At 53.2% G+C, this 25,965-nt stretch overlaps 1 protein-coding gene across 3 annotated transcripts in view; it reads right to left on the bottom strand.

Moving 5' to 3' along the window:
* Window positions 1–25,965, bottom strand: part of CHCHD6 (coiled-coil-helix-coiled-coil-helix domain containing 6) — a 248,397-nt gene that overhangs the window by 47,925 nt on the left and 174,507 nt on the right. The window lies entirely within an intron of this gene.

The following is a 25,965-nucleotide window of genomic DNA, read 5'->3' as shown; positions in this document are numbered from 1 at the left end:
ACAAAGCTGGGCTGAAGCCCTGGGGCCATCACAGCATGACTCCGAGTGAGTTGTTCCCACTTCTTTAGGTCTCAGAGGCTCAGAAGCCAGCACTTGCCACTGGTTTCCAGAAAAGACGACCGCAAATGCCCGTGCTAACCCCACCTGCCACCACACTCCTGGGGGAGCACCTTGAAGCTCACAGTGAACAGACTGACTTTTTGCAGCAGGCTATCTCAAGGATGAAACCCCAGAAGGTGGCCCAAGACGGGCGGGCAGTCAGACTTTCGCCGTGAGGGTGAGGAGATGGCACGGATGCCATGGGACGCCCGCCTACCCTGTGCAGGCCTGGGCCAGACCTTTCACAGAACCCGTGTGCGAGGGCTGGTTTTTCCCATTCTACAGGTGGGTAAAGGGAAGCTTCCGGCTCGGGGCGCCTCCCACAGGCACAGTCCTTACAAGACGCTCGAGTGGCAGGGAAAGGGACCCGGAAGTCACAGAGCCATGCCCTGTGTGTGTGTCAGACTCCGAGCCTGGCTCTCCCCACTCCACCATGCACAGAGATAGCCTGGCCCAAAAGGAACGAGTTGCTCCTTCGACAAAATTGAAGAGATGACAGATGCTCAGATCAGAGCCATGCAGGGGATGTGCCCTACCCCCAAGGCACCCCGTCGGCCATCTGTAGAGAACGTAACCGAGGCAGGGGTGGAAAGCACCTCTCCTAGGAACCTGCAGGGTACTGAAGGCAGAGTTTGGGTGGGAACCTGGCCCTCACTCCCATTCTGGTACCTGCCCCTGGGAAGAGCCAAGGGGGAGGGGCCGCGGAGGGATGTGTGCCTGAGGGAATGCCTGGGGCCCACATCAGGAGGAACCCAAGTACCCGAATTCTGCCTTGGGCTGTGCTGGGGCGAGCCCAGGGCTGGGCCTTTCACCCCCCCCCCCCCCAGCTGCTAAGTGAGCCTGGGCAGGTCCTCAGCTCTGAACTAAGGAGGTGCCCACGCCTCTCTCCAGTGGCCCTAAGGCACAGCAGATGAGAAATGGGAACCCTCCCAGCACGACAGGCACAGAACACATAGGGGTTCTCCTGCCCGACCTCCTGGCCTGCAGGTCTGTGCTGACTCCAAGCTGTCCCATGTTTTCTCTCTGGAGCCCTGATGTTCCAGCCAAGAGATTATGATTTTGCCTCAATGGGTCTGATGTTCGACCACCATGGACTGTCCTGGGTGTGGGAGAAAGGCCACAAATGTGAATCATCTCAGGGCCTCTCCTCCCGCTCCACGCAGATGCTCTTCTGTGACATCCTTGATGGGGATCATTTATATTCAGTCTGAACCTTCCATTCACGGGCCCTCACAGGAAACCACATGGTCCGTAGGCCCACATTGTAATCTTCACTTTGGCACATGCTGTGTTCTTTGGGTGAGTCACTCACTTCCTAGTGGTAAGACAGGGCTCCCACTCCATCACAGGGTGGCTCAGATGTCCTGAGGGGTGCCGGGCTCACAGTGCCCGCCCTGTCCGTTGCAGCCACTGTCATAGCACCATTGAACTTTCTGAGGCCAGCGTGGGCCTTAGTAAGCTCTCCATTCACTCTGATTGGTTCTCTTTGCCACAAGACGGTCTCCGGGCTCAGGCCTTCTCCTCCTTAGAGATGTGTCAGGCCACTGTCTCCTAGGCCTGGGGGCTGCCAGCGGCCCTTCCCAAGGGAGTTCCCACTGCCCAGACGGGCTGACAGGACCCTAGTGGCTCTCTGCTGCTCCCACATCTCCACGCACATGGCCCAGTCAGGGTGAGCTCAGTAAGTCGCTGAGTTGCCTACGAGTGCGGACTGAACGTGCGGTCAGGGAGATTTGTCACAGGAAGTGCCCACAGGCCAAGAAGTGGTTGTGATTACCCCGCTGCAGCTTCCTCTATTGTCTCTCAGAGTGACTCAGAGGAATTCCCCTTCCTGTCGCACCCGCCCTCCCCGCCATCTCTGCCATGTCATCTGCCTGAGCAGACCCCGGGACCACACAGCACAAGGGGCTGTGCTGTGTGGCTCACCTGACACATGCAGGTTCTGGTCCACACCTTGGGATGGCTGCACCTGCCTCTTGTGTCCACCAGGCCTTCCTGAGGCTGCTGGCGTGCACCCTGCAGACCCCTGGACCCTACCACCACCGTTGAGGGGTTTCTCTAAGGACTGGGGGCCATGCGTGTTCACACCGAGCACCCGCTAAGTGCCAGAGGATTCCAAGACAGGCACGCCTGCCCCCCAGCCTCCTGGGGCTCCCAGACAACACCACGTCACGATTACAACGGGCCGCTCAGCCAACTGTCCCCGGTGCTGTGGGTGTACCAGGAAGGACAGTCTGACGGAGGCCATCCGACTGGCTTCTTGGGAGCTGGCACCTGAACCAAGGCCTAAAAAAACCTCTTTTTTATAAAATAGCATTTTTGAAAAAAATAATACACATAGTTTAAAAAGGCAAAAGCACAAAGGGCAGAGGGTAGGAATGTCATGACCAGCAAGCCGTGTGGCCAGACCGGCCCCGGTGCTCCCCCTCGTGCACAGGGTCCGTGAGCTGGTTGCCCGTGCATACCCACAGCACCGCTCATTTCTTCCCTTCCCAAAGGCTTCGCCACTTTACCCGCTGAACGGTACTCCACAGCAGGTCCCGCTATCACGGCATCCTCACCTCTGCACGTGACTGAGCACATCCGAATAGTGCATTCTAGAAGTGAAACTCTCGGGTCAAAGGGTACATCCGCCTTTACTAAACTGAGTCTCACACGGTGAGCAGAAATGAGCCAATGATGGGGAGGGGGACGGTCCTGTAAACAAGGGAGAGTGAGGGGTGCCACACAGTAGATGCTCCAACTGGACCAGGAGCAAGGGAAGGGGCTAGAGACAAAGACAGCCCGGGACCTGGGGACCCGGGCGGCAGGGGGGTGGGTCTCCACTGCAGGCTGGGAGCCTAGACCTCAGCCCACGGGTTTTACTTTTACGTGGGGGAGTGGCAGGGGAGATGTGTGTTTCAGAGAAAACATTCTGGCAGCCATGTGGACGATGGAGTGCAGTGCCAGCAGGGAGCCTGGAATTGCCTGCCGCGATCCCACGGGGGCCTGGGGACGCCGCAGCGCTGTCCTGAGAGGAGTGCTGTCACCCACTGGTAAGTTGCGGGGAGAGCACTGCAAGTGCACTGCATTGAATCCCCGCACGTCTCTGAGGACCCAGGGATCGTGAGTCATTATTTCTGGATGGTTTTTCCTCCCTGTTAGATCTTCAGATTCCCAAATTTTGGAATCTCTTCCTCTACCCTATACACAGCTGCCCCTCCCCCTCCTCCTCCAGCTGCTCCATACGCACATCTGAAACCAGAAGACCTGATCTCCATTAATTAAATCTGCCATTAAAAATTAAATAACGTGAGTAAGAAGGTGTGAGTGTTATCTCTATGGGTTTCAAAAGTCACAGTGTTTCTTCAATTACTTCCCAGGCAGTTTTCATATTTCATACTGTCTGATTTCTCCAAGGGCCTGGGTTGTGAGATCAAAAGAGAGCGTGATGGTGAGAGGAGGCACAGCGAGAGGGCTCAGAAGGGGACGACAAGGAAACATGTTGTGGGCCAGAGAGGCAGTCCTGCTGCCCCCGCTGCGGAGCCATGAGGGACCAGAGCGGGGCAGGGTTGGGACCGGGGTGGGGGGGCTTGCACTAACCCACTAGCCTGGCAGAGGAGCGAGGGGTAGCTGTCCTGGAACAGAAGACAACAGAGGTCAATGTGATGGTCAGCAGGGGAGTGGCTCTTGGGCTTGAAACCCCCCTCGGGGCCACGCAGACATGCACCCAAGGAACAAGCATTCATAAGTCACCTACCATGCGCGTGGGCCTCTGCAGTGTGTCACGGGAGAGCATCTATGAGGCATTTCTGTCAGACAGGAAAGACTGAATAAAGGTCCAAGGACCATCCCAGGAACAAGGGAGGCAGCTGGGGCAGCAAGGATGGGTATGGGCCCTGGAGTCAGAACCCAGCCCCTACAGCAGTACAGCACGGGCCAGCATCCAGCCCTCTGGTCTGCCCCCTCAGCCTCTCCTTTGTAACATGAGAACAGCAACAGGGCCTCCTTCATATGGTTGTGTGGGAACTGGTAGAGATGCCAATGAGATAATGCACATAAAATGCTTAGAACAGTGCCTGGCACAGAGTAAACGCTCAATAAATATTTTGAGAACTTAACACCCAAACGTGTATTAACCAACAAAGACAGCTGGAAGAGAGATCTGGAAATAGTGAAAGAGTGAGGAAGTGTACCTGAGGATGTGAAGTCCACGAAGGGCGGGGTTTTCACCTGTTCTGCTTGCTGATCTATCCCAGGGTGTCTAACAATGCCTGGTACATAGTAAGCCCTCAATAAAAACTGGGTGCATAAAAAGAAGTAGAGGTCGGTACCACTAGAAACCATGTGAAAACACAAGTGGGATGTGGTCATTTGTTGAGTCAATCGAGAAAGTTTGCTGAACTGGGGCTCTGTGCCAGGTACCCTGCGGGCACCGAGGAGAGCACCATACAATCAAATGGGGACATGTCGCCCACAAGGTTCACCGGGATTACTCAGGCCAGGCGCTGTAGCCAGGACTTCCAAATAGGCTGGCCCCTTCTTGCCTAGAGCAGTGCTTCAAGGTAGGAATGTGCACCCTTCTGCCACATGAAGACACAAGGCTCAGAAAAGCCAAGGATCCCACAGTGGGGGCCGGAAGTTCAAGGGAAAGAGACAGCACCTGAAAACGGGTCTATCAGCCTCCCACTTCGTACCATGTCCTTCCCTCTGTGTCTAGCTGACCCCCCAGAAGTAATTTAACAAACCAAAGGCCACGCAGACAGGATTCAAAGCCAATGTGTGGTTACATGTAGAAAAACGTGAAGCTTAGGATCCTGGCTGTCCAGAGCAGGGGAAGATCGCCAGCAAAATTAGTGCAGACTGTGGAAGGGCTCAGACGTGAAGGCTTAAAAAATATCCCAGAATCGGAGCGGAACAGAGTGAGGACAGGAGAACCCCATGCCAAGGCGCTGTCAACGTGGCTGAGGGCCGGTCATCCAGGGAGACGTGGAAATCACCGGCCTAATTACCAAGCTTCTCAAAGCTCGCAGGAATGCTAAATTTTAAGACGAGTGAAAAAACTTAATGTATTCAGGATGTGAAGAAATCTCTGACTTGAAAATAAAAAAAATAAAAAAAATAAAACAACACAAGGAGAACCCTACCTGGGATGTTCCCTCCATACCCCAGGATGGGCGGACCTGGGATCCTCCCTCCATCCCCCAGAAGAGCCACAAACCTAGGGCTCCAACCTCAGTTGAGCCTTCCACACAACTTATAATTCTCCATAACAGCTATCCCAACCTTTTCTCGAATTCCATACTGAATTCCTTACCTTGAATTCCTGCTATGGGCAGAGGACTGTGTCTCAACTTCAGAGACCAGTAAAGCTACTGCTGGGCACCAACAGGAACATCTCCCCCAGTACCAAACGTGCCTGTCTATGCCCATGAGCCTTTGCCCCCAGAGCAGAGTCCACCATCCCGCCAGGCTCCTGGGTTCCAGGGTCCACGGTGGCATGGGAAGATGGTTCCCTCTCTCTGTGCCTATTACTTCTTGGTCCCATGGGGAGAATGCAGACCCATATTTCAGGGGTGCTCTGAGGGTGCAGTGAACAATGAGTTCAAGGTCACCCAGCATGTCAGGGCTCGTCTACTTCTTCCATTCATTCCACCAATATTTACTGTGTGCCTACTATTCACCAGGCCTTGCTGTGCAATCAGAGGGCACAGCAGTAAGAAGACATGAGAGCCTTGCCTTCACAAAGCTAACAATCCAGAAACAGGAAAGACGAGAAAACGATTCTACTCAGAAGTGCCATAAAGCGACACGGCAAGTTAAGGGAATAAGGAGCATCAAGCTGGGGTGGGGGCTATTTTAAATAGGTTGGTCCAGGCCTCTCTGCTGGGGTGACTTGGGTAGATGTGATGAGGGAAATAGAATTCGGGGAGGTCCTAAGGTGGAGCTACACTTGACGGGTTCTCGGGAAAGCGACGGGAGCATGGCTGGAAGACGTTCAAGATGAGAACAGATGCAGGGAAAAGACAGGAGGGCTTGCAGGAAGCCACTAGAGGTTTGATCAGGGGATGATATGATCTGATTTCCACTCTGGAAGGATCACTGGCTGCATTGTTACAAAGAGGTTACCGGGAAGAGAGAATGGAAGCAGCCAGGCCGCCTGGAGGCCCCTGCAGGGCCCCAAGTGAGCCAGGGATCATTTCCTGAGGATGTGACAAACGCGACCCCACACCAGTGCTGGAGAGTCAGCCTTGCCCTTCCGTGTCGTCCCTGCAGAGCTGGGAACCTTCAAGAGACAAGCCGCAGAGGGGTCGAGCAGGCTGTGAGGGTATGAGCCAGGGGCTCAGGACGGTAGCTGGAGTCTAAGCGATGAGTCCCGTAGCTTTGCTGCAGAACCCCTTCAGTTAGTCCCAGCTGAGTACTGGAATTCTCCTCGGCCCCGGGTTCCATCAACATTACGACCCCAGTCTCGTTTCCTCTGTCCTTCTGTCTGGCAGTCTGCTTCCTGAGCTCCCCTCCTCTTCATACCTCCTGTCGCATTCCCTCATTACGTCCACCCCCCACATTTCCTGCACTGACCACCACCACCACCACCTGCCCAGCGCCTGCAGGAGGACCAAGGATCACCTCTTCCTTCCTCCTGGGGTCCCTGGATGGAGCCGGCAATCAGATGTGGGTACCTCTGCCTCCTCGTACCTCTCGAGGGCCTTCTGTTCTCCGTATTGTCCCTGCTCCTGTGTGTCCATTATTATCTTAGGCGGACGCGCTGCACTCATACACCACACTGGTCCCCCTGCTACTACTTTCTCCCCTCTCAGCTTACCCTCCACGCCGCTGTGGGAGCCATCCTTGAATACGCCTTTCAGCTTAAACCTCTTCGTGTCCCCACTGTCTGCAGAGTGGCCTCCGACTCTCCCTTTGAGACTGCCCTCCCTAATGACTGACCTTGGCGCTGCCCCTGGGGGGCTCTGCCCTTTCCCTGCAAGGACTCGTCAACTTTCAAGCCTCCGTCGTGTTCTTTGTATCACTTCTCTTGCCAGTTCTTCCCTGCCCACCTGAGATACTCTGGTTCATGTTGTGACACCCAACAATGTCCCCTCTGCTGGACCATGTCATTCCTCTCCCACCTCCCAGGCAAAACTCACGTTTCCCTTCTCGGTGCTCTGTACCACGCTTTGTGGTGGCATTTCCCACAGTGCCCTGCAATCCTCTGCTAACATGCCTATTGCCCCAACTTGGGACTGGGAACCATGTAAGCCTGGGGTCAGCTTTTTGACTTCATTGATCCGTACTTCAAGAATGCAGAGGTCTTATTAGTCAGCTTGCTCTGGACCTTGCACATCTCCAAACTCTGTCTTCCCGATTTCCTCTGGCCTGAGAGGGCCAATGACTCTCTAACTGGCGGGCCTCCAGTCCTGGGCCTAGCCTCCTGGGATCCGCTCTCATCACCGCTGCAGCAACAGTTCTGAAACAACACCCTGTCATGTCGCTCCCCACTTGCGCCCTTCCCCTCCTCCACCAGGGCGCCTCCATCCTGCCCCTCCAGGCACCCCCTCATTCCCTGGACACTTCCATGTCCTCTTGCCTAACACACGTGGCTGGCTGCTTTCCGAACCTTGCAAAGGTGTGACCCGCTAATTAGAGTGTTGTGACAGTGGCTGTAGGTGAGACCCTCCCGGAAGTATTTGCATTTGTGAAAAGTCAGAGAGAAAAGATCTCTGTCACTTTCTGCTCTGCCATAATTAAGAGTCGAAGGCTCGGAGCTGGGTTTTCGGGACCGTGCCTCTTCTCCTCTGTGTGTTTAGCTTAGCCCCCTAGCATTTTAGGGGTGTGTGTGTGTGCACTGCTGTGTGTGTGACTGGGGGTGGGATTTACGACCCTCTACTTACAAAGGGTGAAGAAACAGAGGCTTGGGCACCTACAGACATATATGTACACACACATGCACACACGCACACACACACTGTAAAGCACTAGATAAACGTAAAACTGTGTTAATTGGCAATAACTACACAAGTTTTTTAGAATTTTGATTTACACTGAATACTAAACATTAGCCACCGGACCTCTGGATGAATGGTGATCTTGACCTAAGAACTTCTCTCTATTTTTCAAAAATTGTTTTTCAAGTATAGAGCTGCAATATTATATTGGGTTCAGGTATACAACATAGTGACTTGACATTTATATAGATTATGAGATGCTCACCATAATAATGCTAGTTACCATCTGTCACCATACAAAGTTGTTACAATATCACTGACTATATTCTGTATGCTGTACTTTATGTCCTCATGACTTATAACTGGAAGTTTGTACTTCTTAATGTCCCCCTTTCCTCTGGCACCTATCAGTTTTCTGTATTTATAGGTCCTCTTCTCCAAGCGCTGATTTTCATTAGGTGGAGCCAAGATGCATCTGGGTGGGAAGACACACCCCTTTGGAGTCCCTGGTAATCTACCAGGTGACCCAGGCTGGAAAGAACAAAAGCAGCATCCCCACGGGACACACACACAAGGTGCCGTGGCCTATGGTTCCCTCAGCACTGCCCTCATCCCCTCTGGCCTGGGGTGGCCAGTGACTCTCTACCTGGCAGTCCCCCAGTCCTGGGCCCGGCCTCCTGGGATCTGCTCTCATCACCGCTGCAGCAACAGTCCTGAAGCAACACCCTCTCACATCCAGGACCACAGCCCCACAGGAGTCTGTCATGACTGTGCAGGGATGACTATACCCACAGTCCTCACACACAAGCCAAGTGATGTGCAACAGAAAGGGCCAGCCAGAGGTGCAGGGTCGGCTCCTGCTTGAGAGTCTGCAGGGAGGACTCCGCGTTAGAGGGTAAAGGAAGGGACCAGGAAACAGTGAATTCAGAGGAGTGGGATTATTCAAAAAAACCTGCCTGACAGAAGTATGATAAACCGTTGAAGGCAAGAAGATCAAAGCTCCGTTTAAAGTAGCAGGTGGAAAAGATGTTTTTAACATACCTGCGGTCTGCGGAAGGTTAAGTGTCTACCCAGACCCAGGGCCCGTGCAGGAAACCCTGGAGCCAGACTGAGGCCAGACAGTAGACGTTGAAGGAGAAAGGGAAGCAAAGAGCTTTAAATGGCGGCTAAATACAGAACGGCATTTAACCTAGATGGACAGAAGCCACGTGAGGGTAGACAAGGAGGGAATTCGGCAGCGTGCTTGCCGTAAATGGGACTGACAAGGTCATCTACCACCGTAATCACTCCACTGGCAGCCTGTGGAAGGAGGCAGGGCCGTCCAGCCGGGCCGTGGCGCCGCTGGTCAGTTGGTCCCTACATGTGCAGCAACGTAGCCGGCTAAACGAAGGTGTAAACAGTTGGAAAATGAAATGCAGAGCACAAGGGGAAATAAACGGAATAAAAAACAAACGAAGAGATGTGAATCGTAGCTCCGTTTGTGTGACTTCCTGGTGAACCGACCCTGAGGGAAGCTACAGGCTCTGGAGGCTGTGAACAGTCATTGCAAGGGAGAGCAGTAGAGTCAAACTCCAGAACACAGCCCCACGGCCGGGACGCCGCTGAGGCTGGGAATCCTGCCGGCCTGCTCAGGACCTAGCACATCAGGCCTTCGGGGGCCGCGCGCTCGGGCCACAGCGGCGTTAGCCAGATGCTTCTGCTCTCTGTGCTGATCCTTAAAGTTCCAGCCCAGCAGAACGACAGACGCAGGGTTCCCAGTGGGGACACTGCGCTCGGCAATTCTCAGCATTAGGAGACTCTCAGCCCTCCGTGACGGAGGCTGGCCACACTCCTGAGAGCGGGTCTCAGTCACTCTCTGAGGACTTCCACAAGAGAGAAGTCCCCCCGCCCCTCCAGGCAAGTCTGGACCCCTGGCTCTCAGCTTCACCTCCACCCGGTCTGTCTGAGGCAGCGGGGCAGGATAAGCCTTGCTAATCAAAGGATGGCTCGTGAACCAGCCGCAGCCGCAGCATCGCCTGGGAGCTTATTAGAAACACGGAATACCTCAGGCCCTGCCCCACACCTGCTCTTTAGCGAGCTCCCAGGTGATCTGTGCGCATGTGACGTTTGAGAGGCACAGGTGTGCAGGAGGTGGGCCTCCGGTGGGCTTTGTTTCAATAGCATTCTGTTAATTGTTTTAAAAACTGGAATGCCCTTGGTTGGGTCCTGCCCTCCTTAGTTCAGCACGGTCCTTCTACGTCTCTGTGGCTTTATACCTACAGCTCAGTATACCTGAATTCTCTCTCACTGGGCTTCCGAAGGCAGCTACACCGGGGCCCCTGGCTTCGTGTTTACACTCTAGGCCGGGAGTCGTCAACCCTGGCAGCACGTCAGAATCACCACAGCAACTTTATAAGCATAAGGCCTGGGCCTACCCCCAGGGAGTCCGATGATGCCTCGGCATCAGCATTTTAAAGCTCTCCCAAGGGATTCTCAGGTGCAGCTAAGGTTGGCAATCCCTGTTCTAAGGTCAGGGAAACCTGAGCTGAAAACACGAGATTCGACCCTGACCTTGCCACAGAACTCTTTCTGTGCCTTTAGCCACGTTACTTAACCTCTCTACCTTGGTTTCCTCGGCTCCCCAGTGAAGACAGTAACTACTTGGTAGGCAGGTGCCTACCTCAAACGAATGCCATAAGGGTGAAGGGAGACAGTGCAGGAGAACCTGGCACAATGCCAGGAGATGCAATACACACTCGGTAAATGTCAGCGCCTACCGGGACCGCTTCACTCTGGTGGTCTTACAGAAGGAACTGACCCCCTGGTTATGGTGCCACAGAGCCTTCTCTTAGCAGCACCCAATCCTTCCTCACATGGCATGTTTCACACACTCCCCCAACCTGTGGCCCGCTCTTTGTGGGCCTTGGCTGATAGATGTTGCAGAATGGAACTTGAGTCCAAGGTGAGTCTGACCAGGAAGACTGCTGCCTCTTCTCTCAGACAGATTATACCTGCAGGAACACGGTCTTAAACTACAGGCGCTTTCGGGAGGATTCCATGCGAGTCAATTCTTGTTGGTGGCCTCTTTGGCATTCATTCCTTTTCTCCCTCTCCCAAGCTCCCAGTTTCCCTTGAGGAAAGCATACGGTTTCAGGGAAGTGGACCACAACTTCAGATCTGGGGGTGGCAGGGTGTGACTGAGGTCGGGCCAACCAATGCATGCCAGTGGCCTAGCCACAGGGCTGGGGAGTGACCTAGGATGGTCCTGCCAGAATGAGTGAAACTTGCGGTGAGGCTGGATCTCTTGCTCTGGGTGGCCAGAGGGGGGCAGACCCAAGGGAGCCGGGGCAAAATGGGCAGAGTCTGTGGACGAAGCCCCTCATAGACGCCGCACCACTCTGGGTCTCTTGTTTCCTGATGGGTTGAGCCAGTTAGAGTCTGGCTTTTTCTTTCTGGAGGCTGAAAGTGTGCATACATCACGACCACTCTGCCACTGCTAAGCTATATCAGCACCTACTCTGAGCCAAGTGCTGCGCTGGAGAACTTACAAACAATATCTCATGTGCCAAGGTTACAGAGGTGCTAAGCAAAAAAGGCTAGAGAATTAGAATCGGATCGTTCGAAATGCACGTCACACTGAGCTTAATGTCAACAAAAACTCCCAGGTCTTTTCCACACATGTTGCTACAAAGCACTTGTGCAATAAGTTTTGTGGAGCCAAGTAAAAAAAAAAGCCCACCATTTGTTCTGGCCAAATTTCAATGTAAAAATTTACCAAACAGCCAATTTAGTGAATGCGATTTGGTGAGATCTTCAGAGACCGATTTATCACCGTGTTGGTCAGGACACTGTTGGTTGCAGATAGTGAAAAATTAGACTCAAACTGGTCTGGGCGCTAATGGGAACTGCCGGCTCATGTTAACTGCGGTCCAGTGCTGTTTTAGGTAAAAATCAGGTGGCTGAACAAGGTCACCAAAAACTTGGTTGCTTTCACCTCTCCATTCTGCCTTTTCTACGTTGCCTTCATCCTGAGCCCGGTTCTCCTCATGGTTGCAAGGTGGCTGCCAGCAGCTTCTAGGGGCCCCACTCTCCCTTGTTGACATAGAGCAGGAAAATAGAACAATTAGTATGCGACACAAGGGCACTCCCACTAACAGGGAAAGGGAAGGGAAGGAGCAAGAAAAGACGCCGTGCTCTCTAAAGCCCACAGAATCCTCTTTCTCCAAGGACCCCAAAGTTTCCTTCTGTCTTTTGGGCCTACACTGAGTCACTCTGATCTGAATGAACCACGTGGATCTAAATGAACCACGAAGGCCAGGGCCGTGAGATGTGAAGATCAACTTAAGCCAATCAGGGGATACATTAGACTTGACACTGGGCTCACCTCATTCAGTAACGCACAGGCTATATCGACAGGAAAGGAAGATATCCGAATGGAAATCCAGCCACTACCACCAAAAGGAAGGAAAAGTAGATTTTGGGCAGCCCCAAATAGCAAATGTTTTTGACCATCATTCAACACATTCACTATTCATCAAGCTTTGGGTAATTTGCAAATCTGACGAGTGGGCGTTCTATGTCTTTAAATCACTAATAAAAATGTTGACGGAGGTGGGAATGAGGAGAACTCTCAGGGCTGACGTTGATCCATTTCTTAGCATCTTTCCAATATGGTAATTTAACCTATCCCAAAGCAGCCTGATCATCTTAACATGCAGCCACCAGACCCAACGCAACATCATCTGCCCTCACCAGACACGGCACAGAAGTACAGTGACGGAAAATCCAAGCCACTTCCACAATCTAAGATTTCAGATGTCCCTAAAGGAGATGATGTCAGCCTGAGTGCTGATGTTGCTCGAAACCCTGTCTGCACATCCAGCTGCCCGCCAGTCCCAAATACCCTGCAGGTCCTCAACATATACATGCCCAATGCGCTATTTCCTGGTGTTCTGACATCATTTATTGAGAGGAAATTCACATAACAGAAAGTTAACTCTTTTATATTTTGTTTTAAGTTTATTTATTTCTTTTGAGAGAGAGTGTGAGCAGGGGAGGGGCAAAGAGAGAGAATTCTAAGCAGGCTCCACACTCAGAACAGAGCCTGACATGGGGCTCAATCTCGAGAACCGTGAGATCGTGACCTGAACCGAAATCAGGAGCGAGGTGCTTAACTGACTGAGCCACCCAGGTGCCCTGAAAAGGAACTATTTTCAAGTGACCGTTTCAGTGGCATTCAATATAATCACAATATTGCACAACCATCATCTCTAGGGACACGCATATGCATATATTTGAGTCCCCGTTTTCAGTGCTTTGGCATATATACCTAGGAGTGGAACTGGATCACATGGTGATTCTGTGTTTAAGTTTCTGAGGAATTGCCAACTTGTCTTCCACGGTGGCTGAACTATTTTGCATTTCTACCAACAATGTACAAAGTTCCAATTTCTCCACATCATCACTAACATTTATTATCCTCTTTAAAAAAAAAAAAAAACAGGGGTGCCTGAGTGGCTCAGTCGGTTAAGCGTCTGACTTCGGTTCAGGTCATGATCTCACAGTTCGTGAGTTTGAGCCCCGCATCAGGCTCTGTGCTGACAGCTCGGACCCTGGAGCCTGCTTCGGATTCTGTCTCCTTCTCTCTCTCTCTGCCCCACCCCTGCTTGCTCTCTGTCTCTCAAAACTGAATAAACATCAAAACAACTTTTTTTTAATAAATAAATAAATAAATAAACAAACAAACAAAAAACAAAACTTAGAGCCATCCTAGTGAATGTGAGGTGGTATCTCATTGCTTTGATTTGCATCTCCCGAACGGCTAATAGCACTGAACATCTTTTCAGATGCCTGTTGGCCATCCATGTGAATTCTGTGCCTGTATTTAATGGGGTGCTTGTCTTTCTGTTGTTAAGTTGTACGAGTTTCTCCGATTTCCTTTTAACCCAGTTATTCCAGTGAGAACTTCCAGAATACCACCTCTTCACTCCCTCATACCCTGAGGGCCACCAATTTCTGTTGTCCTACCTTAGAAATAACAGCAAATGCTTCCTTTCCTCTCTGCGTCCTTCCCACGTGCCCTATTTTGGGTCCTCCCTGTCTCTTCCTACGGCAATCATAATAGCCTTGTATCTTTTCTCCTCATCTCCAAGCTTCTCCCACTTTCTTCCCCAGTTCTACTGCACAAATTTCATCACATTACTCTTTGCCAATGACATTTCCCAGCTCCTGGCGCCTTCTAGGATCAAACCTGAGCCTCCCACCGTGCTGAAGCAGCCCTCCTCAGCCTCCTTGTCACTCTCTCCAGTCTGTCTGCAGCAACTCTGCTCCGTGGAATCCATAAAGCTCGGTGTCGCTCCCAGAGCCGCATGTTCACTTTATGCCCTGGCCAGGGTGGGCCTGGGCCCGGACAACAGTCCCCTCTGTCCTCTGCAGCTTCCCCTAACTCACCCTATTCGATCTGATTCCAAATCCGTGGAGACAACGTCTGGACTCCTCCAGTCCACGTGAGCTGACCCTCTGTTGGTGGTCCAACAGCATTCTTTCGATCGTGTCCTGTAACTATGCGTATGGTGCCGCACACCCTGACGGGCCTTCCTGGAGACACTACCTTCCGGGAGGCCCTCAGGATGGCTGCCAACTGGACTGAGGGCGGGCCTGACCCAAGAGTGGAATGTAGCCTGGACCACTCAGAGAAGGCAGGCTACTGGAGTAGATGAGGAGAACGGACCAAACAGAGCAGGAAAGAACAGGAAGACACCGTGAAAAAGAGCACAAATGATCACAAGGCCAAACAAGAAGTGGGACGTTCCTGGGGAGGCCCCGGTTCCCGACACCTTCTTGTGTCCAGGCAGTGGGCAGGTGGCCTGAGCGTAGGTCCGGCCTCATAAGCACAGTGTCTGTCACACGACCCCCTGGATGCTCAGTGCAAGGAGCCGAACTGTGCCCTCCCAAATTCACACGTTGCAGTCCTCACCCCTAGAACCTCAGAATATGACCTTATTTGGAAATAAGGTTGTCGCAGATGTAATGAGCTGGGATGAGGTCACACTAGAGCAACAAACAGAGCAGGCACAGTCCCGCTCTGGAGGAGTGTATGGGCCAGTGTGGAGACAGACAAGAAAATGAACAGGGTGACTACCATGCACGCGCAAGAAGGAAATCAAGCAAGGCAGGATGATGGAGAGCGACATGGGGGCACACTGCTGCCCCTCGGAGGAGCCAATCATCTCTGAGGGGTAAAACTGTACTAGAGACTTAAATGGGAAAAAAAAACAGAAACAAAAACAAATGCAAGGGAAAGAAAATGAAAAAGAGAGAACAAAGGAAAAGGAAAAGGAAAACGAGGAGAAAGAGAAAGAAAGACAGAAAGACAGAAAAATAGAAAGACAGAAAGAAAGAAAGAAAGAAAGAAAGAAAGAAAGAAAGAAAGAAAGAAAGAAAGAAAGAAAGAAAGAAGAAAGAAAGGAAGGGAGAGAGGAAGGAAGGGAGAGAGGAAGGTACAGGAAGGTATGGGAGACTAGTGTTCTGGGCAGGGAAACAGAGTGCATAGACCCAAGCAGGGAGGACAGCAGGGGAGGACGTGCAGAGCAGAGCACATGGGCTGCTCTTCATTCCCTGTGACTGGATGACACCTGTAAACTACAATGCTGCTGGTGGGGGTGGGGCAGGAGAGCTGCAGGAAGACTGATGGCAGAGGCTCCTGCAAAATTCAGGTGAGAGGCATGGTTGGTGACCTGATTCAGGGGCTACTTGCAGTTTTTCTCCTCCTCCTAAACTAGGAGCTTCCAAAGAACAAGGGTCACGCTCAGAACAGGCGGCCACGGAGTATGTGGGAACCAAAAGACGTAACTCTTTAAAAGGGGGTGGTCACAGGAGCCTGCACAGGTGTCAGCAAGGCACGTCCTAGCCGCAACTGAGTCCGTCTAATGAAGTTTGCCGAGAGGCCAGCAAGCTTCTGGGACACGTCTTAGAATCTCTCCTTCCCCTTAGAAGTACCAAGGTTCAGCTGGGTGTCTTCGGTCTGCAGATACCTCTGCACCCCCCCGTCTTGGGACTTCTTCAGAAGCCCGCAGTGTTGTCCCTTGGCACTCTGCCTCCCCTCCGGGTGGCAAAGGCACTGCTTCCAAAGGCCCCCGTGTTTCTTCTGCTTCTCTAATCCTTTTTGGCTCAGCACAGTTTCTCTCGTTTCTTCCTCAAACTTCTGAGAGATAAAACTGTCAGCAAGTCGAGTTGGGAGCCCTGCTTTTAGCTGGCAGGTGCAGGGCCCATCACAGCTAGGCTCTGCCTGTCTGCATCTCTGTGATCTGTGATGGCATCAGGAGAAGGAAGTTATCTTAGGCAAAGTAATTGCATCCACCAGGAATAAGGAGTTTCAGAATCCACCAGGAGAGGAAATGCGTTAGCCTTGTTTCGGAACACTGGGTGGGATTACACCACAATTGGCTGCTGATTGTCGGTGGCGATCACAACACGATTAACATCCTGGTGGAGGCGGAAAGCCAAAACCCTCAATCAGGTGGTCAGTGGGGCAGCACAAAGCTGTGGCTCTGCCACCCGGCATGTGCTCGCTGTCCCCACTCCGAGTTGCTGCACCCTCCCCCGCTGGGCCCAGGTCCTGCAGGTGGTGCTACTGGTGACCCAGGCTAAGCCTTTGAGTGCGTGAGCCTCCTTGGCCACAGGGACAGGTGCGGGAAGGCCCTGCGCTCTCACCCTGGGGGTGATCAGGGTCAAGCAGGTCCATCAGGATATTTCTGTTTCCGCTCGTGGGAAAGCGGCCCACTCCTGTGGGTGCTGTCATGGTGTAAGCCCGAAGCGGGAAGGGCCCCCTTGTGGAACCTGAAAACAGAACCTGAAAACAGAACACACCTGGGGAAGCAGCCTGACTCGTTGCCAGATGCAAGAATCGCCCAAGGTCAGATCTATCCCTTAAGTGTTTGGTGGCGTCCCTCCCCCTCTCCTTTTCTCTCTAAATTAAGCATTTGCGTTATGTTTTTTGTCACTTGTAATGTAGAGACCTCGACGTAGGGAGCCTAAGGAGAGGCGGTGAAGAGACCCACCAGCGCCAGGGTGGCAGAGGGGGCTCTGTCCAGGCAGCATGCCACACAGAGGCAGTCAGGGCAAGGGGCTGGAGCTGGGTGCACAGGGGTCCTTCCACAGCTGCAGACTGGACACTCACTTCAGAGGGCAAATGGGAACCCCAGCAGCCTGAACTGATGTGCCCGAGGAGCACCACATCAAACACACCGGAGAGAAGCCAGGTAGAGAGTGGAGGATGATGCAGGCACATCGAGTCAGTCTTCTCAGGACGCAAGCGGGTAAGACACTGTACGAACCTTTGCAGAGGTGAGGGGATGAGAGGCTACTCCGAATTCTAAACAACAGTCATTCTCACGGTGAAATGATCTTCCTGTCTCCCTAGAGGCTGCTTCTGCAGGACCTATCTGGAGAGGCTGGGCTGGTCCTGGTGACCATGTTGGGGAGCGCCTTCCCGGTGAGATCGGTATCCCTTTCCTGTGGGGTGGGGGCTCCAGAGCTCTACAGAGCCATGGTCAATGCAGTGCATGGATCTGGGGACTCACCGCTGCGCCCCCACAACTCTGCCACAGTCTGCGGTGCATTCTAAGACAGTCCTTTCCATTTCTAACTGTGAACAGGAGCATGAATGTGTGTGGGGGCTAAAGCTAATATATGGACCCTTTCTGTGCTCGTAGTTACAGAAATATATCAACTGAGAATTGCAAAAACAAAACAAAACAAAACAAAACAAAACAAAACAAAACAAAACCCACATGGTTAAGATCCCACACTATCCTCAAGCACCTGTCACTCCAGCAGGGGAGACATGCTGCGTAGGTGAATACCCTCAATGCAAGGTTAAGGACAGAAAGTTCTAGAAGTAGAGGACGGGTACTGTATCAGTGGGGCCAATGCAAAGGGGTGGAGAATTGCTCAGAAAGCAGCGGAGAAGGCAGCATGTGAATGGTCCCAACCTCACATTCAAGCAGACCATGATCCCCCGGGATCAGAGGGACCCAGGTTAGCATCCTTGCCCCTGCCGCTCACCGCCCGCGTGACCACATGTGAATAAGTGGCCTCTCTGAGTGCACCTCCCTCACCTGCAAGTACAGACAATGGTACGGCCTACCTCACGGTGGGGCGCGGTGGTGAGGGTTCCGCTGGGAATGCGTGACTGGCTCGGCGCCTGGCACATTGCTAGTGCTCGTAAATAAGTAACCATGTCTGTTAACAGGTGGCTTCCCAGTCATGGAGAAAGGGAATTCCAGAAGGTATCAGCAAGCAGCACAACAAGACAGGCCTGAACGTTTTCTTAAACATCACTTTTGCTGGGGGCAGAATAAGGAGGTTCCGCTTCTGAGACGGACTTCTTCACGAAGGACAGCAGAGGAGCGTGGGAGCTGGCTGGCAGCTGGGAGGACGGAGAGCAGGGGTGGGGACGTCATGCTGGGCCCTACAGCTCTGGCTCACCGCTCCCATAACTGACAGAGCCTGTGGGAACTCTAGTGAAGGCAAGTCACTGCAAAACCAACAAAGCAGAACGTTCTACAGAAAGGCTCTTACAGGGTGCTCTCCAAATATATGCAATCTTTACCAGAACCCTCTAAGCTTCTGCGTTCTCTGTCCCACAGACAGACTGGGGGTCGTGGAGGTGAGAAGTCTCACCAAGGCCACAATCCTACTTGGTGGAAACACCAGAACTATCCACTCAGGAAGGTTCCTGTGTTGGAGACGCTAAGCTGAGCCTAATACACTGCTTAGCTGGGGGGAGGGGCAGGAGGAACATTTCAGGCAGAGCAAATGGCATGTCAAAGGCCCTAGGGGGACAGAGTGAAAGAAAGAATGGCTAGAGGTTCTCAAAACCAACTGCAAACGATCTCATCAAATTCTATCAGCCAGAGACATCCGGGGACATTGTCTCCTTTTTATAGATGAGAAAACATTTCAGAGATGAAGACAGTGTCCAAGGTCACAGAGCCAGTGAGTAGAAGAGGCAAGATGTAAACTCCGGTCTGTCTGACTCTTCAAACCATCATATGGCCACACTTCCTCCATCAGATAACAGACAGTGAAAACGTCCTGCAGTCACAAAGCCAGTAAAGAACAAACAGGGCCAAATTAGATGGAAAGGCAGGCCTGCTCTGCTCACAGTAATGCCCTAGTTAAAAGAGGAGCACCCCTCTCCAGCCCCACCCCTGCATATATCCAAGAGGAAGAAATGACTCCAGGGTTGCTGTCTGCTCAAATCATAACACTCTGCGCAGGTAGCCTGTCCTGGTCACGGCACTTCAAGACGCTGACAGTCAAAGGCTCCCAAAGCACTGCCAGCCTCTCCTCGAGGACTAGACAACAACCCCAGGAAGGGTGTGGTGAGTCCCCGGTGAGAGCGAACACCGCCCTCCCTCCATGTGATACTCTATCCCCCTTGCCCTCCTTCTCCTGTCCCCTTCTCCATGACCAGGCCACACAGGGGACTGAGCTGACCAAGCTTCTGGGGACATAACCATCTCAAATGGCAGCCTGGGCCCTGGCAGGAAGAAGGTGCTGTTCAGACCGTGGCCAGGTTGATAGGGACCTTTATCCACCTCGATGGGTATGAGGAAAGCAGGCCGGCCAAGAGCTCCTCACTAGGGAAGAAGTTTCACACGGTGGAGAGAGCCCGCCAGGGAGAGATGTCTACCACACGTACCAACTCTCTCTTTCTGGAGTCTCCCATTCTCCTCCGTGCCACAAGCTGGCTGGACGAGGACCACCACCACTAACTGGGGTGTATCCCCTTTCAGTGGGCCCACCCTGCCCCTCCAGAAGCAGGGGCCTAAGGGAACAGGTTTTGTACCAAATGGCCCTGAACTCCTTGCTCTAGCTGATGGGACAAGAGGGAAGACAGTCCTCAGTCTGGCGGGTGGCCATGGTGGTCACGCAAGAGGAAGTCATTAGGGTGGGTTAGGGCCAAGGCGAACCAAAGCCTGGGAGAGAAACACCTGAGCTCAGAGCAAACACAGAGCAGGGCTTGCAAACCCAGCCCAGCACAGAGGGAAGCCGAGAACCCAGACGGAACTGCCCAGGGCCCTGCTAACTTCCCGGTTCTAGCTGGAGATAAACCGTCTTTTCCCAAGAAAACCCACCCAATCTAACTAAAACACTTCAACGAAGTCCCAAAGAGCAGAGGAGAGAGAAAGCATGCCTTCCAGGGTCTAGGGGGTAAAGCTGGAAGTTGCCCGAGGCCAGGAAGAATAAAATTACTTTGAAATTACCTACTTTATCTTTAAAGGTAACCTGAATTTTCCATACTATTCCATGATACCAGTTATTTGCTTTAATATAAAAATAGCATCTCTCCCCCACCCAAAACCTTGTGTAAAGCTGATGTTCTAGAAAAATATGCCCTTTCGTAGTCCCCTATCCTACATCCTGGCAAGTGAGCCGGCAGCCCTGGGGGACACACCCACCCTGGGGTGGGACAAGCTGGCCTCACACGCTGTCACCTCCCTACCATGAACCAGAAAACTCATTAATGTACAAATGCTCACTCTCAGGCACCTCTGAGGTCTCACCTTTGGACCCATCCTAAGTGAGGGCGATCACACTATTCTACACATGCAGCCGTGAGTCCCCACAGAAGGCGTCTCCTCCTCCCTCAGCTATGTGGCAAGGTAGGGTGCCAGAGGCCATGGGCAGCAGTGGCAGGCGGGGTGGGCAAATACAGTAAAGGGACAAGTTTGGCACCAACAGGAGTCACAGCCCCCTGCCACCAAGCTCTACTTCAATGCCTAACAAGACCTACCAAAGAACACGCTGAGAATCCAGGGACTTGTAAGGAAATGCTTGCTCTCCATATGATGGGTGGTTTGTCCAATTGATCATGGCAGGGGGCTTCTCGGTGGAACTTGAACTCACATTTCTACCGGCCCGGGTGACATTTCCACTTAAAGAGCTTGGGAACTGAACACCAGTGTGTGCAAGATGGGATGTCATTTGCTCTCTCCAGCCAAAAGGGTTTGTCCTCCCTCCCTTCCCCCTGCCGCCAATGGCCCGGGATGATGGATGTGGATGACACTGCTGATGAAATGCAGCCAGCCGGTAGTGGCCACTCCTATCCGTCATGCCGGCACCCCACCCCTCGGGAAGCACTTCCTTTCCCTGTCACTAACTCCCCGTGCCCTCCGGCAAATCACCTCACCTCTCCAGGTCCTAGCAAAATGAGGCAATTAGATCACATTGATTTGAAGGTTCTTTCCCGCATGAAGAATCTATGATTTCAGCTGTGCAATCGTTAACAAGAATGGGAAAGGTTTGAGGAAGCCGACAGAGAAAGAGCTCCAAGACGTATTATTAAAGTGAAAAGGGCGAGCTGCAGAACAATATAGTATGATTCCATTTGGGCACAACATATGCTCGAATATGCGTTAAACTTGGTTTAAAGGATACACGAGAAAGTGTTAACAGGGGCTACTCCCTGGCAAGAGAGACGAGGCGCTGGCAAGAAAGAGGTGCTCACTCTTACGCTGCCTTGCACGTTTCTTCACGTGTGCACGTGACTTAAATCCAATAAATACACGAGCGGAAAGCGCCTACTGTTCCCCACACCTCTGCAGGACCTTCAGATCTGGGCTCATGCTGGCATGACCGGGTGCCCCGATGTCCCTCCTGCCTGGCTGCACGGCCCTGCCCCAGGCGTCTCGTGTTAAAACAAACAAAAGCCCTTGGCTGGCCACGAGTCTTTTCAAGACCCTTCCAGACTTAGCCTCCAAAACACCCGTTCGCTCTTTCTGAGCAGCACCCTGGGCAGTATGTTCATTGCTCCCCTGGCGGTGGCAGCCCAGGGCAGGCCCACCGCAGGCCAGTGCCTCCTCCTGCGACAGCCACCGTCTCTTGTCCACTCACGGGCACCTGGACATCCAGTACATGTCCCTTTCCAACCCTCCACCAGGAGTTGGTCACTTCTCCCACAGCTTTTTTTTTTTTTTTTTTAATTTTTTTAATGTGTATTTTTCGAGAGAGATAGCACAAGTGCGGGAGGGGCAGACAGAGAGGGAGACAGAGAATCCGAATCAGGCTCCAGGCTCGGAGCTGTCAGCACAGAGCCCGACGCGGGGCCCGAACCCACAAACCATGAGATCATGCCCTGAGCTGAAGTCAGTTGTTTAACCGACTGAGCCACCCAGGCACCCCCCTCCCAACAGCTTTAAGGCACCGATTACCGATTGGGGGTAGCTTCTCCCCGAGGTCTAGGAGCAAGGCTGCACAGGATGCAAGGAGAGTCCCACATCTTCCCTCTGCTAACAGGGAGTCTGATGCCCGCCCCCATCCTCTAAAAGCTGTGCTTTAAACCACCTCCCCTTAGGGGAGTTCAGTGTCTGTCTAGGGACACTGCTGGCTCTGGAAGGTCCTTCTGGGCAGGTTTTCCATAGCTCAACTCCTCCCCATCTGGAGCCCTCCTGTCACTACCCTGGCATCAGCTTGGTTTTTGGAATAACGAAGAACCTGGGCTCATCAGATCAATGGCCGAGATAGCAAAGCAGCACAGTCTGCTTGTGCGACAGCAGCCGGCAATCGGTCCCCACAGGGCGGCCGAGCTGGAGAATGTGAACGAGCCACCTGGGGCGATGAGACACCTCAGCGGTGCGGGGCAGGGGGAAGGAACCTCCTGTACCCAGGGATGCAAATGATTACATATGGCCCGGTTTCAGGCTCAGCGATCACTCAGTTACGCGCCAATCAGCTGAAGTGACCTGTAGGCAACAAGCTGCCTGAGAAAAGGAAGGTCTCCCTAATCAGCAGCACCTTCCTCCAAAGACAGACGACATGGAACACAGACACATCAGGGGTAAGGAAGGGGCGCTTTGTAGGACATGGCAGGAACTGGGCTCGTGTTTAGGCCTCAAATCCAAGAGGAATGAAACTATGATGGCTCCTGGGGAGGGTGAGGGCCAGGGTCACCAGGTTTCTAGAACTCATGTCTCCTCTGAATATGAGAATGAGGAGCCGGGGTCCAGAGAAGGTAGGTTATGCAGAGAGGGGCGTCTTCATCATCTCTAAGGCTGAACGTGGACAGGGACAGACCTTGTGCCTCCAGAGGGCAGCGAATTTCCAGGGATGCCCAACACAGAGAAAGTTCTGTCAGAGCTCTAGAGCAAAGAAACAAACTACTTTCGGGAGTTGTGAGCACCATACGGTGGGAACGATCATGGGCTACCGGGGATGCCACCGAAGAATATTCTAGTCAGTCAGAGGCTGGGCTGCTGTGGGGCAAGACCTCGGCCTGTCTATGGAGTTCTCCTGGCTTCTGTCCCAGGTTTTGTAGTCTCCTCGGGATATTGCACCTGCACTGAAGAGTGGCTCGTTCACCCTGACAGGTTTCCAGGAGTGTGCAAAATCAGGGCCCAGTTTGGAGTGGAGCTTGCCCGGGCTGGCCCCAAGAAGGTTCTGATGGCAGTCCTCCAGAGAAGGGGTGAGCTGTGACGGGGCGGAGGGCGCTCCCTCACACCCGGCTCAGAGCAGGGGCAGCCAAACCCACGCCTCCCGGCTGTGTCAAAGCCATAGGCACCACAGGACGTCTCTCCCCCTCCACTCTTGCACAGCCACAAGCATGATGCTTCCCAAATGCCCGAAGGCTTAGATCTCATGGCCCCAAGATATAGGGCCACCCAGGGGGCCCTGAATGGTTGGGGGCTAGGGCAGAGCTGTCACTTCCACACCCTTGTCCCCAAGTGTTCCTTCCTTTCCCATGTACACAGCAGTTCAGGACAAGAGCTGAAAAGCCTTCCTTGATCCTGCCCGTCTAATTCAACCCTTCAAACCCCGGGTAAGTCTGGTTGCACTCACCTCAAACACATTTCACGTCTAGCCACCCCTTACCGCCCTCTCCTGGAACCCTGTCCAGCCACTGCTCATGCACCTGAGCGAAACAAGGGCCAACGACTCCATCTTCCTGCTTCCAGATTCACCCTACCGGGGCAGCCCCTCACGGCAGCCACGGCCACCGTCCCACTCCTTCAGAACAGCAGCCCAACTGCCTCCTGTCGCCTGCTACAGCCTGCTCACCAGGCCTCTCCTCTGGCTGGCCTCCCCAGGCACCTCTCCCACTGGGCCAGATCTGGCCACACTGGACAGGCACGTTCATTTCCACCCCAGGGCCTTTCAATGAGCTTGTCCTTCAGCTGGAAGACCTTTCCAGAGCTCTGGCCCACGTCCGCTCCCCGACCATTCTGTGACTGCCACCTTCTCCTCACTCAGTTCTCAACTCAAATGTCACTTTCTTAGAGAAGCCTGCCCAGGCCTCACGGATTCAACACCCCAAGCTCTCCCGAACACTGCATTCCTTCCTGTCCTCAATTTATCAGCAACTGAAGTTATGTCTCAGGAAGAGTGGGACACTATCTTGTTTACTGCTAACTCCCCAGCATCCAGAACAGTGCCTGGTACACAGCAGCCACTAAATAAATGAACGTCATCGTGTTCTCCTCCCCTGGCCATAGTGCAATTGCATTTGATACTTCCTAAAAAAGCTGCTTACCTCCATCTTCACTAAGCTCTTTCCCATCTCCATAGTCCCTTCCAGATCCCTCAGGAATCCCATCCCAAGTGAGACACTGCTCCTTATGGCGAGGGGTCACGGCAATGAGGTGGGTTAGGGACAGAACAAAGGCTGGCGGAAAACCACGGCTCAAAAGTGTATCTGGAAAAATCAAACCTCCAAAAGAGATGTAACTTATTAAGTGAAGTTATGCAACTCACCGTAACACCTTACAAGGTGGAATTAGAAGGGTTCACAGAGAACATCTAATCCAGTGGCTTTCAAACTTGGACTATGGAGCTGTTGTTCAATGGACTTTCACTTCTAAGTAAAAGCCTGACGCGTTACAAAAGTGCAGGGGCAGTGCTTTGTCTGGTGGAGGGGAAAGGGACTCTCCCACCGTCTCTTTCCATGCTGCCGCCCCCAGGGAGCCTCAAGGAGCCAGTGGTCCCATGTTGTAGGTGGGCCACTACGGCCCCCTCACATCCCTGTGGGACCAGAGCAGTCAACGCAGGAAGCCAGGGCCGCCCTGAGTCCCGCCTCTTGTGAGGGGCAAGCACATGCCCAGGACGCTGTCCAGAATTGAGCCCTCGCTCGGCTATTACTGCCGACAGCTCCCAGCTCCCCCACTGGCAGCACAGAAAACTCACACAGTCGCACAGAAAAACCCACCCGTTTTCCAAGCAGCTGGCACATGATGTAGGGCAGCCCCGGCTACGAGCCGCACATCTCTTGGGTGACTGCAAAGTCCCTCCAACTGGCCCTGGCCACATGGGCTGTTCTCTCTCGCAGGACTCGAGAGAAACAGCAGCTGTGATGAACTTGTGGCCTTGACCCAGCACCTGCCCACACTGTCTGCTGGCCTGGGGAACTATCACTTTCCTGGTCCCTCCTCCCACATTACCTGCAAACCCACACACGAGCTGCTCCCCCTGCAGCGCCTTCTGTGGGCCCCATCGGAGACAGCAGGCCAGTCACTGGCCATTTGCTGGGGTTGCTGTGGCAACAGGCTCCTTCCTATAAATGATGTTCCTGACACTCTCGGAGGCGGTCCCTCGGCTCTGGAGAAGCTGCAGGAAGGAGGTGTGGAAAGGCAGAGGGAACGACCATGGTGGTGGTGAGCGGAATATCCTGCTGCAATGGTCCCAGCCAGGAACAGACCGGAACATGTGGTCCCCCAGGTGGTTCCCAAGGGCAGCAGCCACGTGCGCCCACCATGTGCAGAGACAGGTGGGACCACGCGAACAAGCAACGAGTGCCGGAACCACCAAGGCCCAAAGCAGGTCACCTCTTTCAAGCTGGAGTGCAGCTGTGGCAGTGACTAGTGTCTGTACCCTGCCATCCTCACCCTCGGAGGAGACAGAGGCACAGTACACTGACCGGCGGTTTCCGGCCTTGGTTCCCTTCTCACTGAAACCCCAACAGCTGGCACAG

Source organism: Acinonyx jubatus, chromosome A2 (assembly GCF_027475565.1).
Source record: "Acinonyx jubatus isolate Ajub_Pintada_27869175 chromosome A2, VMU_Ajub_asm_v1.0, whole genome shotgun sequence".
Lineage (NCBI taxonomy): Eukaryota > Metazoa > Chordata > Mammalia > Carnivora > Felidae > Acinonyx > Acinonyx jubatus.
Note: the sequence above shows the minus strand (reverse complement) of the source record. Positions and strands in the feature narration are given on the sequence as shown.